Raw genomic sequence first — 21,203 nt, forward strand, 5'->3', positions numbered from 1 at the left:
CTACACACTTACATTTTTAAGAGGGTAGATCTGATGTTAAATGTCTTATACCACAGTAGAATCAAATTTAAAAGGAAGAGAATCTTAGAGCATAAAAAAAAAAGACAAGAACACTATTTGAGAAGTTACTGGGAGGATGGATTTGCCATCCATTAAGATGGGATGGGGTGGGGAGGGGAAGATTAGGGGCTCAGCTTCAGGCACGCTAAGTTTTACCTGCCTGCTGCTGAGTCAGGCTATTATGTTGGCCTTGAATATTTGGAGTCTGAAGTTCAGGAGGAGAAGACAGGGCTGGAGGTGGAAATGCAGGAGTCATCAGCCTGTGGACGTTATTTATAGCCGTTAAACTGGGTAAGGAAGTGGATGTAAAGGGCAGGAAGGACTGAGCCTGGGGCTGGCTCTCCATCATGAAAGTAGTTGGGGAGATGGGGAGGAAATAGCAAAGGAGACTGAGATGGAGCACATGGGGGGCATGTGGGCCCTGGATGTGGTGCGAGGAAAGTGTTAAGACACTTCCAGTCAGAGGAATTGATCGATGGTGTCAACTGATGCCAGTGGGTTGACTCCCATGAGGAATGAGAATGACCATTAGGTTGAGCACATGGAGGTCTTTGGCAGTCCTAGCCCGAGCTGCTTTGAGGCGGGGTGGAGCGAAAAGGGCTCCTGGAGGGATCACCAACAGTTCTCTTTAAAGAGTTTTGCTGTGAAGGGGGGTGGAGGAGAGCTGGGGTGTTAGCTGGTGGGGAAAGTGGAGTTCAGAAGCTTGTTTTCTTTTTTGAAGACAGGAGACTGACTGCAGCTCTTATGCTGATGGGAGTAACCCAGTGGGGAGGAAAAACATGTGATGCCACAAAGAAAGGAAAGGGTTGGCAAGAGGGACATCTCTTGGTAGGCAGGAAGGGATGGCATTTGCACAAGTGGAAGGTTTCGCTTTAGGTAGGAGCATACACAGTAGTCTATAGGACCGTGAGGGGAGGCACTGTGTGGGCAAGTGCTGGGGGTGGGCAGTAAATACAGTGGCAGGTGCTTCTGGGAGTTCTGTTCTCATGCTTCTGGGTGGTTTGTTTTTGGGGTTTTTTTACAGTTTATTAAGGTCAGGTTCATGAGCAACAAACTAGTATTCGCAGTAATTATTTCTACAATAATTTTACTCTGTTACACACTGTGCTGGGTGCTGGGGTATGGCTGCCAACAAAGACTCATCTGAGCACCTGCTATATTTGTACTTCAGCTTCAGTGGAAGACCCCACACATACACACATGGGATTGTTCAGAGACCAGCCATCTCAGATGGCAGAGTCAGAAATGATGCTCTTCTGGGCCTCTCTCCCACCTCCCACCACCTCATCTTCCTCTTGCTATATATTAAGTCCTTAGACCCCAACTCATCCCAGAACCCCCTGCACCCCACTTCCTTACCATGATCCCACTCCTACCCCAAGGCCAACACTTCATCATTCAGAAAAGCAAAGTGCCAAAGGATCAAGATTGTATCAATGAGCCTGTCTCCATGGCAACAGTCATGAATGAGCCAAGCAAGGTAACCCTGGAGATGGCGTGAATGAGAAGTGGTCCGTTGCCATGGAGATGTGCTGAATGGAGAGGCCCCCACAAGCAAGGCTACGTCATGAGATGGAACAGTCAGAATGAAGTTGTGTCTATTTTCAACTCAGTTACAAAAATACATTTTAATAAAGCTCATGATCCACCCCGTTTCTCCTCTCTGCCTCCCGTCCCTTCTTCACCCTTCATCCTACAACTCAACCCAGGTTTACCAGGTCTCTCTCAGATCCTTCAAGGACATTCTGGGGGCTGTCCTTTCACCACATGCCTCCTTTCCAGGGCTGAGTTGGTACTCTTTTGACCAACTATTTTCTTTTTGGGACCAACAATATTTTCAGAAACCATGAGATGATGGAAATGATGCTAACTGCATTCTTTGGGGCAAAAACAGTTGATAAACTGGACCAATTCATTTGGTACCTATGAGGGTTATCTGATTGGGTAGATCACTTCTCCATGAAGGAACTGACATAATACCCCATGCACAGTGACATAATCTGATCACACTGTGGTGTCAAACATATATCCTTAATATTACATGGAAACAATTTGTAAAAGCCCAGGACTTAGTGCCTAAGAAGGTATCTGAACAACTTTAAATCCCTGAAACTTAACCAAGTCCTCTCTATCCTACTCAAAGAGCACTTCTTCAATATTCATTGGTTCTTTTGCTTGTTCAACTATATTTGTTAAGCATTGGTGTGCAAAGGGCTAGGAATAACTTGTGTCCATCATGGGGAACTATTAATAAATTAGGGTACTTCCATTCCATGGGGTGCTATGGAGGCATTTCAAAACAGGAAGAAGCAGGACGCTGGATACCTATCAGAGCCAGCACTTAGAGATCACCTACTATATGAAAGGCACCATTCCAAACACTGTTCTAAAAGGGGTATTTATTCATTTAATCCTGTTACAAGTTATAAGTTGGATTCTGTCATATTCCCATTTTATAGATGGGAAAATAAGCATCTCTATATCTAAGATATATTGTCAGGTGAAAAGGGCCAGTTTTGTAATGATACATATTACAGCTACCATTTGCTTGAAAATTCATAGACTATCTCTGGAAGATTCTACAAGAAACTAATAATTGTGTTTGCCTCTGTAGAAGGACATCGAGAGACTTGGAAATGGTGTACAGAAAAATCTTACTTTCCATGATAAATGATGTATGTTTTTCTGAATTGCATACCACGTATGTGTATTATCTTCCACAAAACCAAGTGGAAAATGGTCATTGTCTTAGTCCATTCAGGCTGCTATAACAGAATATCATAGACTGGGTAGCGTATAAACAATAGAAATTTATTTCTCACATTTCTGGAGTGTGGGAAGTCCAAGATCAAGGCACTGGCTGACTGTCTGGTGAGAGCCCACTTCCTGAATTATAGCCAGCTTCTCACTGTGTCTTCACATGGCAAAAGGGGTGAGGGAGATCTCTGGGGTCCCTCATATAAGGGCACTAATCCCATTTATAAGGGCTCCACCCTCATGACCTAATCACTTCCAAAAGGCCCCATTTCCACTTACCAGCATATTGGAAGTTAGGATTTAGAGAAATATGGGTGAGCAAAATATTTGACTGATGAGAAAAATGAGACAGAGAAGTTAAGTGACTTGCCCAAGTGGCAGAACTTGAATTCAAAAGCTGGCAGTCTGGATGCAGGATCTATGCAGAAAAACAGTGTGACTGGAACTATGTGCATGCATGCATGTTCATATGTGTACATGCAATGTGTACATGTGTTTATATGTGTGCATGCATCTTGCATGCACATTGTGTGCATACATGTGTGTTCTTGTGTGCTGAGAGGAAAAGTAGCAAGAGAAGAATGTAAAGAAGGTCAGGGATCAGGCCATGGTTTGAGGGGTTGGGACTTTATTCTGAAGGCATGAGGGAGCCATGGAAGGATTTAAAGAGAAGGGGTGGATGTTATCAGATTTTTATTTAGAAGGATCACTCTGGTTGAGTGTAGTGACCAGAATACCATTGTATGTGAAGCACTCACCCTGCCTGTGTATGAAGATTCCCACCCACCCTCTCCATCCAGCACATGACGAAGGGTCAGGCTGAACCTGGTCAAGCTGAGCAGCTGTCTGCCCCCTGAGGTCAGGCAGTGAGTACCAAGCGTATCAGCCTTTTGTCCTGCTCACACCCTGATTGAAGCCACCCCACTAAGATTGCGGGTCAGGTTCCCTGCTTTGTAAAGCTGGCTTGTGGAAAGAATGCCCATGCAGTGGTGCTGGCGTGGGCAGGGAGACAGGAGGGCAGCGTGGATGAATCCTGATTCCACCACCTCCCTGCTGTGTTACATTGAGCAAGTCAGCCAGCCCCTCTGTGCCTCACTTTTCTCATGTGTAAAATGGGGCCAGTAATACCTCACCTCCGGGGGGAGGATGCAAATATTATAAAATACACAGAACATCATTACAATGCTGAGGGTAATGAGAATGCTCTGTTACCAGACCACCTGGACTTGAACCAGCTCCCCCTCCTGCAAGCTGTGCGACTTGGGGAAGGTTCTGGAACCTCTCTGGGCCAAATTTGTTTCATCTGTTCAATGAGAATACTCCTACGTCCTAGAGTTATGGAGAGAATTACTTGAAACAATCCACATAAAGCTCTTAGAACTGTGCGTGGCTCCTTGTAAGTACTGGATAAATATTAGGAACTACTGAAAGGTGATGATAATGATAAGAGTAATATCTTTGTCGTCGTCGTCATCATCACTACTAAGAGCCTCTAATTTCCTGCCCTGCAGTTTGCCAGTTTTCTTGGAATGCAATTATACACATTTCCCCTCTGGGTGACCACATTCAGTATCAATGACCCGTCCCTGGGGTTTCGTTAGCTCATTTTAAGAAAGCGCTTTGGAGCTGCACGTGCTTCACAGTTCAGACATCACTGGCTTTTACGATACTGTTGACCCTTGAACAACATGGTTTGGAAGTACATGGCTTCACTTTTATGTGAATTTTTTTTCAATAAATACTATAAATGTATTTTCTCTTCCAATGATTTTCTTAATAACATTTTTTTTCCTCTGCTTACTTTATTGTAAGAACTCAGAATATAATATAACATACAAAATATGTGTTAATTAACTGTCATTAATTAGGCTTCCGGTCAACAGTAGGCTATAATAGTTAAGTTTCTGGGAAGTCAAAAGTTACACATGGATTTTTAACTGTGCAGGGGGTCAACACCCCCCGCCACTCACATTGTTCAAGGGTCAATTGTATCCAAGCCAACGCTAGATCTTTGGCCTGACAGACTGAGGATAGGTTATGCTTTCTCTCCCTGCCCACCCCTGCTTTGCTCCAGGCCATGTTCTGTGCTGTTTGGGGCAATCTGAGCCACTTGTCACTTTCAGCTTTCTGGGCAGCCGATGTCTTCCCAATGGCAGTCCTGTAAGCATGCCCCTGTGCTGTTATTTTAAAAGCAACAATTGGCTCAAGCATCAGCACTGAGAAGCGTGTCCTGAAAGTTAGCAGGAACCATTGGAAGGCCACTGTTAGCTCTTCTGACTAACAGTGTGACAACACGCCTTTCCCCAGGTGGCGTGCGACTGAATGCAGTGCAGGGATCAGCTCTGCTCTCAGGTGGCCTGCCCCACACTCCCGAGCTTCAGCAGGCACTGCGATAATCATTTCTTTATGAACACTTTATAGCACTTGCTGTGTGTGTGTGCACACATATATACCACATTTGTGTGCACGTGTGTGCATGTGCCTATGAGCCTGTTCTGAGCACTTGACAAATAATAACGAAATAAAGTGTTTCATCCGCTCAACAACCCATTGTATAGGTCAGCAATTTTCAACCCTTTTCATCTCATGGCACACATAAACTAATTACGAAAATTCTGCAGCACACCAAAAAGTAGATTTTTTGCCAATCTGACTAAAAAGCATCATTTTGATTCATTCACACTAGACAGCTGTTATTGTGTTGGCTGTTGTCATTTTTTCTTTTTAATCCTCACCCAAGGATATGTTTTTATTGATTTTTAGAGAGAGAAGCATCGATTGGTTGCCTCCCGCACCCCGCCCCAAATGGGGATCAAACCTGCAACCTAGGTATGTGCCTCGACGGGAATTGAACCCGCAACCTTTTGATGCCCGGGATGATGCTCCAACCAACCAAGCCACCTGACCAGATCTGTTGTTATTTTTTATTTATCTGACAGTCTGAAGGAAAAGAGGTCAGTGCCCCTTACTAAATAGGCAGGTATTGCATGTTTTAAAAATTCTGTGGCACGCCATTGTGCTGTGGCACACCAGTTGAAAATCACTGGTATAGATGATAAGACTAGGACACAGAGAAGTTAAGTTACTGCCTCAAAATCACACAGCTGGTAAGTGGAGGGGCCAGGATCAACCATTTGTACCCCTCCGTTCTTTTAACAGTTGCCGAGCACAATCTGTGGGCCTGGCCATGGCCACACACCATATTCAACATGGCATATATTTTTCAGACTAAACTAAACAAATAGCTCTGTTTTTTCTGCCTGTCCAGAGTTAGTCAGCTCTATAACATGTGCTCAAACAAGGCAAATTCTAGACCCAGGGGACTGGGTGGTCTGTGTTCAAATCCTGGCTCTCACACTTCCTGGCTGAGTGCCTTTCTTACTGAAGAAAATGAAAACCCAGTTTTTTCGTCTGTCAAATGGGAATAGTCATGATCTCCACTTTGTCAAACTGTTGTGAGCGTGAAAATTAGTTAATATGTGTAAAGCTCTTAGAATGTTCCAGGGACAGAGCAAGCACTCAATTCAAATCAACATCCATTCATTTAGCATCTTATATGTGCCTGGCACTGTTTTAGGTGATGGGGAGACTTTGTGGCCCTTAATATCTAACAGGAGAGGGAGGGCTCATAAACAATAACAATGGTGTGCCAGAAGATGGAGAGTCATGGGGAAAAGAGTAAAGATGGGTAAAGGTAATTGGGAGTATTGGGTTGGGATGCGGGGTACGGTTTTCAATGGGGTCGTCTGGGTAGGCTTCATTGGGAAGGTAACATTTGAGCATTTGAACAGACTACTGAGGTGTTGACACATATTGCTGCCATTTGGTGCCAGTGATATAAGTTTGAATTTCAGCTGGGACAAGTCTCACTCGCCCCCATTAGCTAGGTGAGATTCGAATCTTGGCAGAGGAGCCAGGACTCTTGGGTTTCTCCTCGTTCCTGTATCAGAAGTCTTTTTTTTTTTCCAATCCTCACCCAAAGATATGTTTTTACTGATTTTTTAGAGAGAGAGGGAGAGAGAGAGAGAGAAGCATTGATGTGAGAAACATCAATGTGAGGGAGAAAGGTCAATCTGTTGCCTCCCATACACACTCCAACCGGGGATTGAACCCACAACCTTTTAGTGTACAGGAGGAGGCTCCAATCAACTGAGCCACTTGGCCAGGGCGCGATCTTTATGAAGATCCTGGCCTGGGGAGCCCACCTGCCTTTTTATCCCCACTGGGAGAAGGGACTTTTTCCCAGCTTATTTGCCAGATCATGGGGAAGATATAAAGGAAAGGATTCAGGGTCATCTTGAAACTGGTCAGATGGTGAGGAGGTATTTGCTGATGAGGGAAGAGACTATAACAGATAAAACCAAAAATCCCTAGCTTAAGAGTAAACCTGAGTGAGAAATTAACTTCTGAAGTACAATTGGTAAGGGGTGAGATGGGGTGGAAATGTGGGTGGTATATGTGCTCTGCTCCATGTAGTCACTTAGCAATCTGGACTGATGAAGTTGCCGCCTTCTCCAGCATGTGGCTTTCAGGGCTGCCCCAAGAGTCTGCATCCGGCCAGCAGGCTAGGGGAAGGGGAAGTGGAGAGGTATTTATGAGCTAGGCCAGAGAGTGAGAACTCTCTCTTTTGCCTACATCCCACTGGCCAGAATTAGTGACATGACCCCCACCTAGCTGCAAGGGAGGCTGGGAAATGTAGTTTCTGACTAGGCATCCACATCTCAGCCACCCTATGGAAAGAGAATGTGAAGCATTATTGGGAAGGTTGGTACCATGGATTTAGTCCACTTGCCACACACACACCCTCACTATGTACCAGGCACTGTTCTAAGTACTTTATACATATCAACCCATATCATGCAATAGCTCTGTTCAGTAGGCACTATTATTAGCCACACTTTACAACTGGTAAAACTGAAGCCCAGAGTAGTTAAGTAACTTGCCCAAAGTCATACAGCTAGGAAGTGGCAGAGTTGGAACTAGAATCTAGGAAGTCTGGCCACAGAGCTCCAAGCTTAGCATAAATTTATTGTAGTTAGAAGGAGGCAGAGGGGCCCCCAAATTAGCATAATCCACTTGTTGGTCACTAAGGAACCAACCACTTGTAAAAGTAGGTCCCAACTCAAAGAGCTCACCCCTGGGACAACCATGGCCCATTGGGTCCACATCTTTGTATATCAGGTTCTAGATCAGAGTTTCTCGGCCGCAGCATTGCAGGATATTTAGCAGCATCCCTAGCTACCACCCACTAGATCCCAGTAGCACCCCACCCCTGGTTGTGACAATCAAAAAATGTCTCCAGATATTTCCAAATGACCCTTAGGGGATGAAGTCGCCCCTGGTTAGAACCACTGTTCTAGACTGTTAAATATTATCTTATAGTGCAAGTCCAAGGCAGAATGACTTGGAAATTGCCAACCTAGCAAAAAAAAAAAAAAAAAAGGCAGGATTTTATAAAGACTGTGAGCAGAACTGTGGCAAACTGCTGAAATCCCACCGAGACATTGACAGGCCCAGACGATGTTCATCTATTTAAATTTTGACAAGGACAGCGACACCACAAGTGCTTTAAAATAGAATGGCTTGAATATCAAAGGATCAAAACCAGGGTCATTGGTGAAACCCCCTGTGAATTTGAAAATAAAAATGACACTCCTGAAAAATCATGATGTTGAAGTCAAAAGTGAAGTGTGGGATGTTACGTGCTATCAGGCAGTTTTGTGGGGGAAATTTCGCACCACACATACACACCAGCTTGAGTGTGTGCCAGACACTGTGCATCCTCTCTGCTTAGTGAGGGCCATCTCCCCAACCAACCTGATTGTTTTCCCAGAGGGTGACCTTAGGGGTGAGGCAGGAATTTTTGGATTACTTTTTTCTAATGAATATTATCATTGCTTGCTTCTAGTGGGTGCTGTTCTTCATCTTTACCACACTGTGAATAGGTTATTTTACTACCCCCATTTCATAGATAAGGAAACTGAGGCTCAGAAAGACAGACTAACTGTCCCAGGCACAGAGAGCCAGAATTCAGACCAGCCTGGCTTCAGGTGCCATGTTTTTAGCCAGTAGGCTCCATGAATGCCCTGATTCTAAGGGGCCCGCACTTCCAGAACCTTCTACTCTCACTCCCCGTGGCCCTCTCCCATTGACCATAGGTAACACGGCTCCCACTCTTCCATTAGATGTGTGAATTTAAAGCTTGGGGCTTTTGGGGGAAAATGAGGCAGGATGGAGATTTGAGGCCATTTTTGGCTTGGTGAGGAACCTGCTGTTTCCTGAAGGAATCAAGAAAAGAGATTGTTGAAGCTTGTATAGAACTTGGGGTGTCTGTGGGTCTGTGTAAAAACAAGAAAGAGAGAGATGTACTTACTAGTGGGGTTTGGCTTGTTGGCCTTGGGTCAGGAATTTGGGGACATTTTCTGCTAAGACGAAGGATATAGGGTCTCAGGTTCATTTTGCTGCTGCTCTCCCAAGCTCTGCAGCTCTTCTGCTTTTTATTTCCCCTTCTCATTTTTGGATCCAGACTTCTGCTGACTCATCTCTCTGAGCAAAGAAGGAGGTAGGAAGCCGGAGTTGTTCATTGACCGTATTCTTTCTTCAGTGACTCAGCTGTGATTCACATTTTAATTAATGGAGGAGAAAGGCCTGATGGGTCCTCAGGCGTGTGTCCAGTCACCCATACCTCCGGGCTGATGATGACAATAACCCCCCCCAAAGGTGGGATGCCCGATTAAACTATGGCTCGTTTCCTCCGTTAGGCCTGAGGACTCCACCGGGCTCTCTGAGCGCTGTGTTCCCAGTGGGACCCTGATCCAGAGGCAGCTGGTCCGAGCCCCAAAGCAGGGGGGCTGATTTCTGCAGTTAGTCTGAGGTCAGGGTGAGAAACAGAGTCTCGAGCCCTCCTGGGACAGCAGGAGGATCATGGGAATGTAATAGCGTTTTCTGAGTTGGTCTTTGGCTGTAATCCCAGGATCAAGCCTTGCTGCTTTTCTCCCCTCAACCCCCCATACCTTGGGTCCTGAGATTTGTCAGAGCTGATTGCAGGGGCTGTTTCTGAGCCTTTGCTTTACCCAGAGAATAAGAAAACTTCAGATCATCATGACGGCTACTTCCTGAGGGCTTACTATGCATCAGGCAGTGTGCTCTCGGCACTTTTCATGAGTGGTCACATTTAATCCTCCCACTGTCCACTAAAAGAAAAGGCTTTTCTATAATTTTTCATCTTCCCTAGGAGAAAACAGAGGTTGGGAGTTTGCCCAGTATAGACAATTAGTGAATATTTGGGGAGGATGTAAACCCAGCCCCTTCCCACCTGAGAGCCAGAGTTCACATCTGCTACTCTTTCTGCCTTACACCCAACTGGGAAGAAAAATTGAAGCTGACAGCTCATTCACCAAATACTTAATGAAGCCTACCGTGACCAGGCCCTGTCCTAGGCACTGAGGGTCCATCGGTGAACAAGAGACAGACCTGTGGCCTCATGGAGCACAAGTGTATTAGTCACTGTGTATAAGATTAGCTAAGTTACTTAATAGTAAGTATATTAGATACTGCTTTCTGCTGTAACAAAGAACCCCCAACATATATAAGGGCTCAAAAACAATAGATGCTTAGTTCTTGCATACATAAAGCCCAAAATAGGTATTCTTTTTTCTTCTTCTTGACTTTAGAGAGAGAGGAAGGGAGAGAAGGGGGGGAGGGAGAGAGAGAGAGAGAAGAGAGAGAGAGAGAGAGAGACCTCTATTGCCTGCACAAGCAAGCTGGAGAATGGACCTGGGGAGTGAGTAATCAGCACACACCAGTGTGTGACCAAATACATGCCTCAATTATGTAATCCACTCCATAATGCAACTTTAGAATTGCACAGTAGCCACTAGTCACATGTGGCTATTTAAATATAAGTGTAAACCCATTAAAATGAAATCAAATGAAAAATTCAGTCCCTCAGCCACATTTTAAGTGCTCGCTAGCCACATGTGGCTGTTGGCTGCCATATTGCACAACTCAGAATAAAATGTTTCCACCGTAACAGAAAGTTCTCTGGGCTGGAGCAAAAGCAATGTTGAAGGCAGAGCAGTGGATCAGTGGGGAGGAGGTTCTCTGGATAAAGGAGCACAGCGAGAAGCAGTGAGGTTGAGTGAGCCGTTTCACTGGGAGGGAGGCTTCGCTTCACTGGAATCAGAAGGCTTCAGTTCTAGGTCAGCTCTGAAACTTCCTGTGTGTGATCTCAGTCAAGACACTTGGCCTCTGGTCACCTAAGTTTGTTCATCAGTGAAGTGGGTCCCAGCCCACCTCCTGTGGTGATGGTGCCCCTGAATGAGGCTTTGGAAAAGTAAGACTGTATGAAGTGTTAGTTGTTGCCATGTTGGGAAATGATTGTTTAGGCCATAATAGCATAAGGGAACCAGTGGGTAAGGTTCCTCTTGCCTGCACAGAATCCCCATAGCCTCAGTACCCCTCAACATTCTGTAAGTGTTGGGTTTTCTATTTTGTAACGCAAGTGCCTGACTTAAGCTTTGATTACCAAGCATCCGTTTCAAACAGGCATCCACTTCAAAGACAGCCGTCTCAGTAAACACGCCAGCCACAGGACTAGATAAAGAGCGAGGCCGCCTGCTCCCGCTGAGACGCCTTTGTTTTAGAAGTCTTGGTTGGTTTCAGTAACTGACCTTTGGGACCACTGGGTTTTTTTTCTCTTTCTTGTACTTTAAATTCCCGCTCTTATGTTTTAAATTCACCAATAAAGAGTGAGCCCTCGAAACCCTAAGCCCCCACCTTCCCTCAAACCCAATAAAAGCAGAAGCCCTGTCTTCTTTCTTTCCCCTCAATGTCACTGTGTGTCCCCAGGTGTATTGTGTGCATTTCAGGTCCTGGGAGGAATAAAACTCAGCTTTTCAAAGTTTCCTGATGATTGTCGAAGGGGGGTCTTGCAGTCATAATAGAAACCACAAAGGCTGGTCCAGCCACAACACTGGTTATCGAGACCAGCACAAAACCCGTTTCTTCATCTTTAGTCAGTCAGTGCCTTTATTAAATTCCCCCTACATCTGCTTCCAGCCTTCTCTGATTCCTTGGGATCTTACCAACTTTTTCTTAAGATGTTGGTGGTCACTTTTAAATTCCTCTTCCTTCAATTTCCTCAGGATCATCTCCTTTTTTTTTTCCTTCCTTTTTCTCCTCTGTCTCAGAGAAAGCCATGAACCTTCACTTTTCCAAGCCTGGGAAGTATTGCAGAGTAGTTAGAAATAAATGGGACGTGAGATCAAATCCCAGCTCGGCTGAGCACTAGCTGTATGAGCTTGGAGCAGTGACTCAACCTCTCTGGTCTGCAAAGTAGAGGGAATGACAGGCCCTACCTCTGCCTCATAGGATCATCATGGGGATTGAATAAGATAATGCACACTGCCTGGCCACAACAAGCACTCAATAAACATTAACTTCTTTCTAGATCTGCTTAACGTTACACTGATGTGTAACATACCTACAGGAAAGCACACTTACATGGGTACAGTTTGAGCGATTTTCAGAAACTGAGCACACTCATGTCACCAGCACCCAAATCAAGAAATAGAATGTCCCCAACCTCCAGAAACTCTCTCCTTCCCTGCCAGTCACCAGTAACCCCATCCTGACACAGCATAGGTTAGTCTCGCTTGTTAGTACGTGAGGTCCTTCCGTGTTCTCCGCCTGGCTTCTTCCCTCTGATGTCGTCTGTGTGAGCTCCACCCGTGATGCTGCTGTAGCTGTAGGCCCTTCATTCTCATGGCCTTGTACTGGCACCGCCTGTCATCCACGGCGCCGGTGGTGGGCATTTGGGTGCTTTCCATTTTAGAGCTATTACAGAGAAAGCTGCTGTCGCCACTCTTCTAGTTGTCTTTTGGTAACCACTGCTCCCATTTCTCTGGGAGGTTTCCTAGGAATGGAATCGCTGGGTCAAAGGGAGCAATCTGTTTTGCCTCGGTGGAAACTGCCTGACAATTTCCCCAAGTGGTTGGACCAGTCTAACTCCCATCAACTGCGGGCGAGAGTTTAGTTATATTTTGGCTGGGGAGTGCTTCTCTTTCCTGTAGGAGGTGCCCACTCAGTGTCTGGAAATTCATTTGAAAACATAGTTGTCCGTTTCCTCAGTTTCACTCCATTAAACATCTGGAGTGGACCTGCAGGCTCTCCTTCTCCACTGACGCTATGCCCTTTGCTTGCAAATGTGGGTGAATCTACTCTGTTGGGAAGACACTGTGCCCTACCCCACTCAGATTGCCACATCTTCCCCCCTCTTCTCATTCTAGTCCCTCAAGGAGGTTGCCCTTCCACTACCCTCTTCAGCTTGTTATCAATGAGGCAGTGTGATCCCTCAGGAGACCCTAGATCTGCTGATCTCCAAATCTGCAAGTCCCCTCTCAAATGCCATCCCCTTCTCGTCCCTGATATATTCAACCCTTCTTTTCTAGAATCATTTACCTGGCACTTTCTGGGGTTTTTGCATCTGCTCTCCTTCCTTTTTATTTAAGAAAACACTACACTTTAAGAGAGCTTCAGGAATTACCCAAAATAGGAATGTGTCCTTTTGTGCAATCCTCTACTTTAAAAGACAAATAAGAGAAAGCTCAGCGCGAAGGTCAGGGCACATGAGAGGACCTCGTGTGCCAGGTAGAACTTTGCATTAATGGAGGAGAATGTCTGTGCAACCCAGGGAGGGCGAGGACTTCTTAAGTAGAACTTGAAAAGCACAAAATCTAAAGCAAAAAATACTTGATTACATGTTAACTAAAATGTTCTGTTAAAGAGAGACATAATTCAAGGGAGGGAGTAACCAAACTGCCCGGATCCAGATCCTGGTCTTACCGTTTCCTATGAATCCTTGGGCAAATTACTCAACCTCTTTGTGCCTCAGTTTCCTTATCAATAAAATGGAGAGAATAGGATCTACTTATAGGTCGTTAGGAGTTTTGAATGAGTATACTTATAAGTCACTTAGAATAGCGCCTGGTACCTGGTAAGAACTAGAGTAGTGTTTGTAAATAGTGCACAGAATAGTAGAAGAAAACTAACCAGGGATTAATAACTTACTGCTGTCCATTATGGTAGCCCTTAGCCACATGTGACTATTTTAAATATAAATGAATTAAAAGTAAATACTAGTTAAAACTCAGTTCCTCGCTCGTACCAGCCACATTTCAAGGGCTGAATAGCCACATGTGGCTAGTAGCTACAATATGGGGCAGCACCGATCAAGACTATATGAGGGAATTTCACAAATCAAGAATAATACAACAATCCCAATAGGAAAACAGAAAAACTGTGATCAGGAGGATTAAGGAAGAGACCTCTGAAAAGCTAATCAGTATGATGTGGTACTCGAGATCATTTGTAATCAGAAAAATGAAAATTAAAATAGTATCTCTGGATGCCTCATATAGTAGAAAAAAATAGAAAGGTGGATAAGACGCCTTAATTAGGTGGGTATGTGGGAAAAGATGAAGCTCCTGCCTTACTCATAGGTGTGTGGCCTGGACTGCCACTCTGGAGGGTCATCAGCAGGACTGAATCCAGTTAAGTCCAGACCCACCAGCAGTTATGCTCCCAATCACCCATCCTGGGGAGATTTTCACTGGGTCTGTAAGGGAGGGGTACGGAGATGTTCGCTCCCACACCATCTGTGGAGGAGGAACCTCAGGCCGCCTGGTGTCCATGCCGGGGGGACAGGAGGTGGGATGTGACAGGTGCATCTATGGAGCCCCGGGCCCAGGGCCTCAGACTGCATGTACAACAGACCATCCTTCATGGGGCTTCAAAACAGAAAACAGCAGGATATGCCTCACTTTGTGCCATTTAGGTAAATTAAAAGTATACCCACTCAAAGTGAAGCATGTGTTTTGCCAGAACTCATTCCAAGAAGACCACATTAAACATTCCATTGGTTGGCTCTTATGGGGGAAGAATGAAAGTAGAGTCTGGGGATAAAGGGAATGAATAAGCGATTGATAAGAGAGGGGTATTGCATAGACCAAAGGTGAAAATATGCTATGAATTGAGGAAAACGGTTAACTTGACTCTCTGCATTTAAGGGTTTTAAAAAAAATTAAAAATCGTTTTCCCAAGAGGAGATACAAGCCAGGTGATATCAGAATGAACTTGAAGAGAAAGAGGATTGGCACAGTCTATGAATGGCAAGAATACAGTCTGCATGGGAAGCAGTTATGCTCCTAGGTACCCGTCTCAGGAAGATTTGACCCGAATCGATAAGGGGCAGGTGCTTCTTCTAAGGTCAGGGCTCCCATAACAGCCGACATCCTCTATCCTCTCCCCCGCTTTCTAACCATGCTGACTGGCATCTCCTCACTCTCCTGCCCTCTGCCCTCCTTCTTAGCTGGTAACCTCCCTCTTCATCATAAGGTCTCTCCAGCCCCAGGGCCTTTGCACATGTTCCCCTCCTCACCCCCATGGCACATGGTAGTAGTTCCTCTGCAAATATACTGACATCTTGACTTTCAGACAGCAGAGAAAATAGAGCTCCTTCTACACTCAGGTTAGTGGGGCCATGAGATTAGCAGAGGTCCCAGGAGAGGGTGCGTGGGGTGGTGAAGTTAATCAAGGAGCAGCACCATAGAGGTGGCAAAGGCAGACTCAGGATCCAGGCACCGCATGTTAGCTGTGTGATTGTGGGCACGTAGCTAACCCTCTGGGGCTCAGTTTCCCTGTCAATGAAATGAGAGAGCACTCACCTGGTAAAGATACTGGGGCATAAAATGGGATCTCAGTATGTTAAGCAAAAAGTGTACAACCTGATAAACAATAAACTCAGGGATGTTGTCTTTATCAGTCGGTTCTGATAGAACTTAGCTGCAAGTAACAAAATAAAATAAAAATAATGATGAAAACAAATGTCTGCATAAGACTTAGTAAATTTCAAGCACAAGTGTGAGCAGTCACATAAATTCCCACACCTATAAGGGAAATACTATTATCATCTCCACTTTACAGCTCAGGAAACTGAGGCACAGAGAGGTTGAGTGGCTTGTTCAAGGCCACACAGTGATTAGAGGAACTGGGATTTGAACCGGGGCTGTCTGGCTCTTAACCGCTAGAAGGATGTTTGTTATGTTACCCAGATTACAAGAAGTCTGGAGGCTGGGTGGTTGGTTCTGCAGCTGGGCAATGTCTCCAAGGAATCTTTTCCACCTTTCCACTCTGCCATCTTTAGTGTAAAGACTGTCTGGTCACCTTTACCACTTGGGTCGCTAGATGGCCACCTCAGTTCCACAATGTCTGCCCAGCCATCCCTTGCAGACACACAAGAAGAGGAGGGCTGGCTCCTGCCCTGTGGCTCCTCCCAGAAGCCTCTAGGAGACTTCCACTAACGACCCGTTAGGCACATGACGCAGTCATGTCACCATGGCCCCCACTGCAAGGAATACTGGGTAAAAGAGACTATTGGGTATTTTCTGCCTCTTTGATGGAAGATGGGCTCCATCTACCAAGGGGAGGGGTGGGGACGGCTACTGGGTAGACAGCCATCAATGTTTTCCATGATTCTTTTCCCAGTAAGACAAGCCCTGCCTTCTACCCACCCTTCCATCTCTTTAGAATATACTCAATTAGTTATCCCTATGCTTTCCTACATTGCACTCTTTCACTATTCTTTCATTCATTTATTCAACAAACATTTATTGAGCACCTACTGTATGCCAGGCAGAGTTTTAGATACTGGGTATAAAGCTGTGAACAAAACAGATGAAAACTCCTGGCCTAGTGGGGTGGACATGCTAGAGCAGCGCCTTCCTGTGGAACTTTCTACAGTGATGGAAATGTTCTGTGTATGCAACTGTCCACACATGGCTGTGGAGCACCTGAAATGAGACTAATGCGACTGAGGAATTGAATGTCTCATTTAATTTAAATTAAATTAAGCATATATTTAAATAGCTATGTGTAAGTGCAGCTGATGTGACTGAGGAATGGAATGCCTAATTTAATTTAAATTAAGTGTATATATTAAATAGCTATGTGGGGCCAGTGGTTACCATATTGCGCAGCGCAGTTCTAAACACCAAGAGATACATCATTGACTTCCCTCTCACCATATAAACATACTCACTTCTCTCCCACCCTGAAAATCCTCTTATACCCAGGCTCTCGCTCCAGTTCTCTTGTGCTCTCCAGCACCAGCCTTGGCGAGACTCCCCAGTGACCTGATGCGGCGCATAATGGATGCTCTTCGGCCACTGCATCTTACTCATCTTGGTGCTGCCCTGGAGACCAGTGACCTCACCTCTCTCAGAACACTTTTGAACTTGATCCCCAGGGATGACACTCTCTGCCAAGTCCCCTCCCACCTCTGTGACTTCTCCCTCTTTGTCATCACTTCCTTCCTCTTTATCTCTTAAAATGTTGCCTTTCCCCACCTTTCCACTGTGGCCCTTGGCTCGTCTCTCTTTGCCCGTCTACCCCTGGATCTCTAGTCCATGCTAACCCTGCCTGCGCCGCTCCTTCCTCAGTCACCAGCTACCTGGGACCTGCTAGGCCATGTGAAGTGCTTCAGGGACTGCAAAAAATATAAAGGTCCCTGTACTCATGGAGCTGACATCCTAGAGAGGAGGCGAATAGCAAGTACAACTTAATAAACGACATAATTCCAGGGGCGAAGGGCCTCTTTAGCCAGAGGTGCCAGGAAAATCCTCTCTGAGAAGGCAAAATTTGAGCTACAACTTGAAGGATTTGAAGAGGGCCAGCTAGGCAAAGAGGGAGAGAGTGGAGGGCGTGGGCAGGCATTTGAAGTACAAGAAATAGCCAATCTATCATTCCCATGGTGGGAAAGAGCTTTTCCTCTTGGCAGAACAGAAAGTCAGAGTGGCCTGAGTGGGGTGGCGTGGCCTGCAGGAGTTAAGTCACGCAAAGTCTTGTGGTCATGGTAGAGCTTGGATTTTATTCTAAGCCTGATGGGAGCCAGTGGAAGGTTTTAACAAGGGAGTTACAGAAAACTGCCATCTCAGACTTACCATGTCCACAACCCAGCTCTTGACCTTCCTTCAAACCTATCCTTCCTCCATCTTTCCCATCTCAACTGACAGCAGCTCCTTCCTTCAGATAGCCCAGGCCAGAACCCTCCAGTCGCCCTGGATTCCTCTCTCTCCCACCCCACGCTCCATCCTTCCATTGGAAGCCTCTGTGGCTACGCCCCATCTGACCTACCATGTGTCTTCCCATTGTCCCTTGTTCATGGCAGCATCCTCAGGTCCTACTCAAGCACCCAGCTCCATAGTAGGTGCTAATAAACCCTTGTTGAATAAATGAATGACTGTCACTCAGTGGTTCATTCAGAATCAAGAAACCATTTTTTTCTTTCATCTCCACTGCTGCCCTAGCCCCATCCAGTGAGCCATGTGAGGGGGAGAACTGGAGTTCTGGGGTGCTGGTGTCCTGGCTCAAGTTCTTACTTGGTGGTATGGATCTCCATGCATTAGTATCATCTCTGGGCTTTAGTGTCCTGCTCTGTAAAATGGGGCTCATCCTGCTAAAGACTGGCATGCAGGGAGGATTTGATGAGCCCAGGCAAGCTCCCTGGTGCACAGCAATCAATGGCAGCTAAATATAAATCGGGTTCTCCTTTGTACTCCCACTGCCTTTGTCCTACTTCCAGCCCTCATTACGCCGGCCTGCTCTGCGGCTCCCTCCGAGTTCCTGCCTCTATCACCACCAATCTGTCCTTTCAGCTGTCAGGCTTGTCTTCCTAACGCCAACCCCAATCACATCCCTCCCCTGCTCTAAAACCTTACATGACTCCCACTGTCCACATGACAAGACCCACCTCCTCAGCCTCCAGTTCACAGCCCCCACTGTCCAGCCCACCTGATTTCTTATGCACCACACACCCCGAGTGAAGCCTCTGCCTCTGAGGACACTCTTGGCCAGAGAAACCTTCCTCTGCCTCCAATTCTCCTCCTAACTCCTCACCTTCCCAGGGAGGACATCAGGAGATAGTACGTCTTGGGTGCTGGCTGGGATGGCACTGAGCAGGAGGGAAGTTCTGCCTTTCTGAGGCTTGGACAAGTTCGGGCAAAGGCCACGCAATGAGAAAACACAGGCCTAGGGTTTGACTTGAGGTCTGAGATTTTGTGAGATTTGGTCCTGTGCTGCCTCCTCAGACTTGGACTCCGCAGTGATGCTGTCCCCAGCCCTCCTGCCGGTGTTCATTCATTTCCTCCTCATTCCAGCCTCCTACAGCTGTGGGACCAGAGGACTTGAATCTCTCAACCACTTACTTGTGTGATCGTCTAAGGGCAGGGTTGAGCTCACCTCAGTGTTACCCTTGCGTCCAGCACAACCTGATCTGGACCCATTATCGCTCACCTGGAACAATGCAGTTGCTTCCCCAATCTCTCAGCTTTTGGACATGTCCCAGAAGGGTCTTATTTTAATATATCAGATCATGTGTCTCCTCTGCTCAGAACCCTCCATAGCTCCCACCTCACTCAGAGCAAAAGCCAAAGTCTCCTCGTGGCCTACAAGGTCTCATCACCTCCCTGCCCTCATATCTTTCCACTGTCACCCCGGCTCACTTGGCCCCAGCCACACTGGCCTCCACACTGTTCCTCAAACGCACCAGGCATAGTTCCGCTCAGAACCTTTGCACTGGCTATCCGGCTGCCTAGTTTCCCCCTGACATATTCGTGTGGCTCACCCCTTACCTTTCTTCACATCTTTACTTCAGTGTCTTTCCCTGGGCCTGCACTGTCCAGTACTTTCACCACTAGCCATACGCAGCCATTAAGCACCTCAATTGAGATGTGCCAGAAGTAGAGATTTCAAAGACTCGTCCAAAGAAAGTAATGTATAAAATGTATTATTAATAAATCTTTCATATTGATTGTCTGTTGAAATGATAACACTTTGGACAGACTGGGTTAAAGAAACTATGTTATTAAAATTAATTTCACATGCTTTTTTTTTACTCTCTTAATGTGGCTGCTAGAAAATTACCAATTTCACACGCAGCTCTTATTAAAGTCCTCCTGGGCAGTGCTGGTCTGAGCATTCTTATCACTGAATTACTTCCTTGTCAGATGGTAAAGAACAATTGCTTTTATCGACTGATGTTAATGTCATTACTTCCCTCATCCTGCTCCATGTCTCGGATGTTTCCCTTCCCCCTTCCTGCATTGCGTTTCTCTGTCATGCTCATCACCCTGACATCCAGCATATTTATTGGGTTTATTCTCAGTTTCCCCCCTGGACAGGGGTCCCTATGGCTCATGTCTCCAGGACCTGGACAGTGCCCAGCACATTGTAGGTGCTCAGTTAGTGTTTGTGAATTGAATAAATGGAGACTCAAATGATGCCTCTCATTTGCTATGCACACTCTAATCAACTATCTGCCAAGAAGGGAGAAAGTGAGTTGCAGAAATAGAATGGTGTTCAAGGAACCCAAAGGAATATGAGAAAGTTGGTAAAAGAAGAGAAAAATAGAGTAAATGGAATTAAAAGTTCTTTGGGGTTGTATGGCACGGCTCCCCCTATTCCCCAGCTTCGTGGTCCATCTCATTCCTTGACCTTACCAAGCTTCTTCCCACCGTGCTCTCTGTCTCAGCCATTCCCTCAGTCTGGAAAGTCCTTCCTCCACTGAACAGATTCCTCCTCCTACTCCATGAGACCTCAGCTTGAGACGGGTCCTCCCTGGGTCCCAGACTAGTTAATGTGACTTGCTGTGTGCCATCAGAGCTATTGTCTTCTGGCTCTCTCTAAGAATGCATTATACCTGTGATAGGTTCATTTATTGTGTCCATTTTTTTGTTAAACATTTTTCTTCTGCATCAGCTTCATGGGGCAGGGAGAATCTCATGTGTTGCTCTGCCTGGCACATAGGACATACTCAAATGCACATTTGTTGATGGTGGAAAAATAGGTCAGCCCAATCTAAATGCCCATCTCTACCCTAGGAGTAGTCTTGAAAAAGAGTTGGGAACAACCCCTGTCTTAGTTTGGGGTGCCCCGGAATAGACCCTGAAACAAGGATTCAGGTGCAAGTTGTTCATATGGGAGGCAACCCCAGGAAGTATCGATGTGGGGAGGACAACAAGGAAGGATGAGTGGTTGAGCAGGCAATTCCGGGGGGCAGCTGGGGTCAGCCCTCTGGGGAACACATCTTAGAGCAATCTGGAATGAGGGGCGAGGGAGCTTGGGAATTGATCCACCTACTCCCACAGGGCCTCTCTCAGTTTTGGAGAAAGGACTCAGACAGAGATGCAGATACTGGTTTTGACAGGCCAAGGTGATAAGGTCCAAACCCCTGATGACACCTTCCAATTATTTGCATGGCCACCCTCCACTGGTTTTCAGCATCTTCTGTCCATCATCTCGAGTGATTATGACAACCTTTTCTGTTGAGT

General features: G+C 46.0%; 1 protein-coding gene across 5 annotated transcripts in view; it reads left to right on the forward strand.

The window, feature by feature from the left end:
- CACNA1A (calcium voltage-gated channel subunit alpha1 A) overlaps positions 1-21,203 on the forward strand; it is a gene marked incomplete at its 5' end in the record, with an annotated part of 198,458 nt that overhangs the window by 62,407 nt on the left and 114,848 nt on the right. The window lies entirely within an intron of this gene.

This window comes from Miniopterus schreibersii (assembly GCF_964146895.1).
Source record: "Miniopterus schreibersii genome assembly, chromosome: 4".
Classification (NCBI taxonomy): domain Eukaryota; kingdom Metazoa; phylum Chordata; class Mammalia; order Chiroptera; family Miniopteridae; genus Miniopterus; species Miniopterus schreibersii.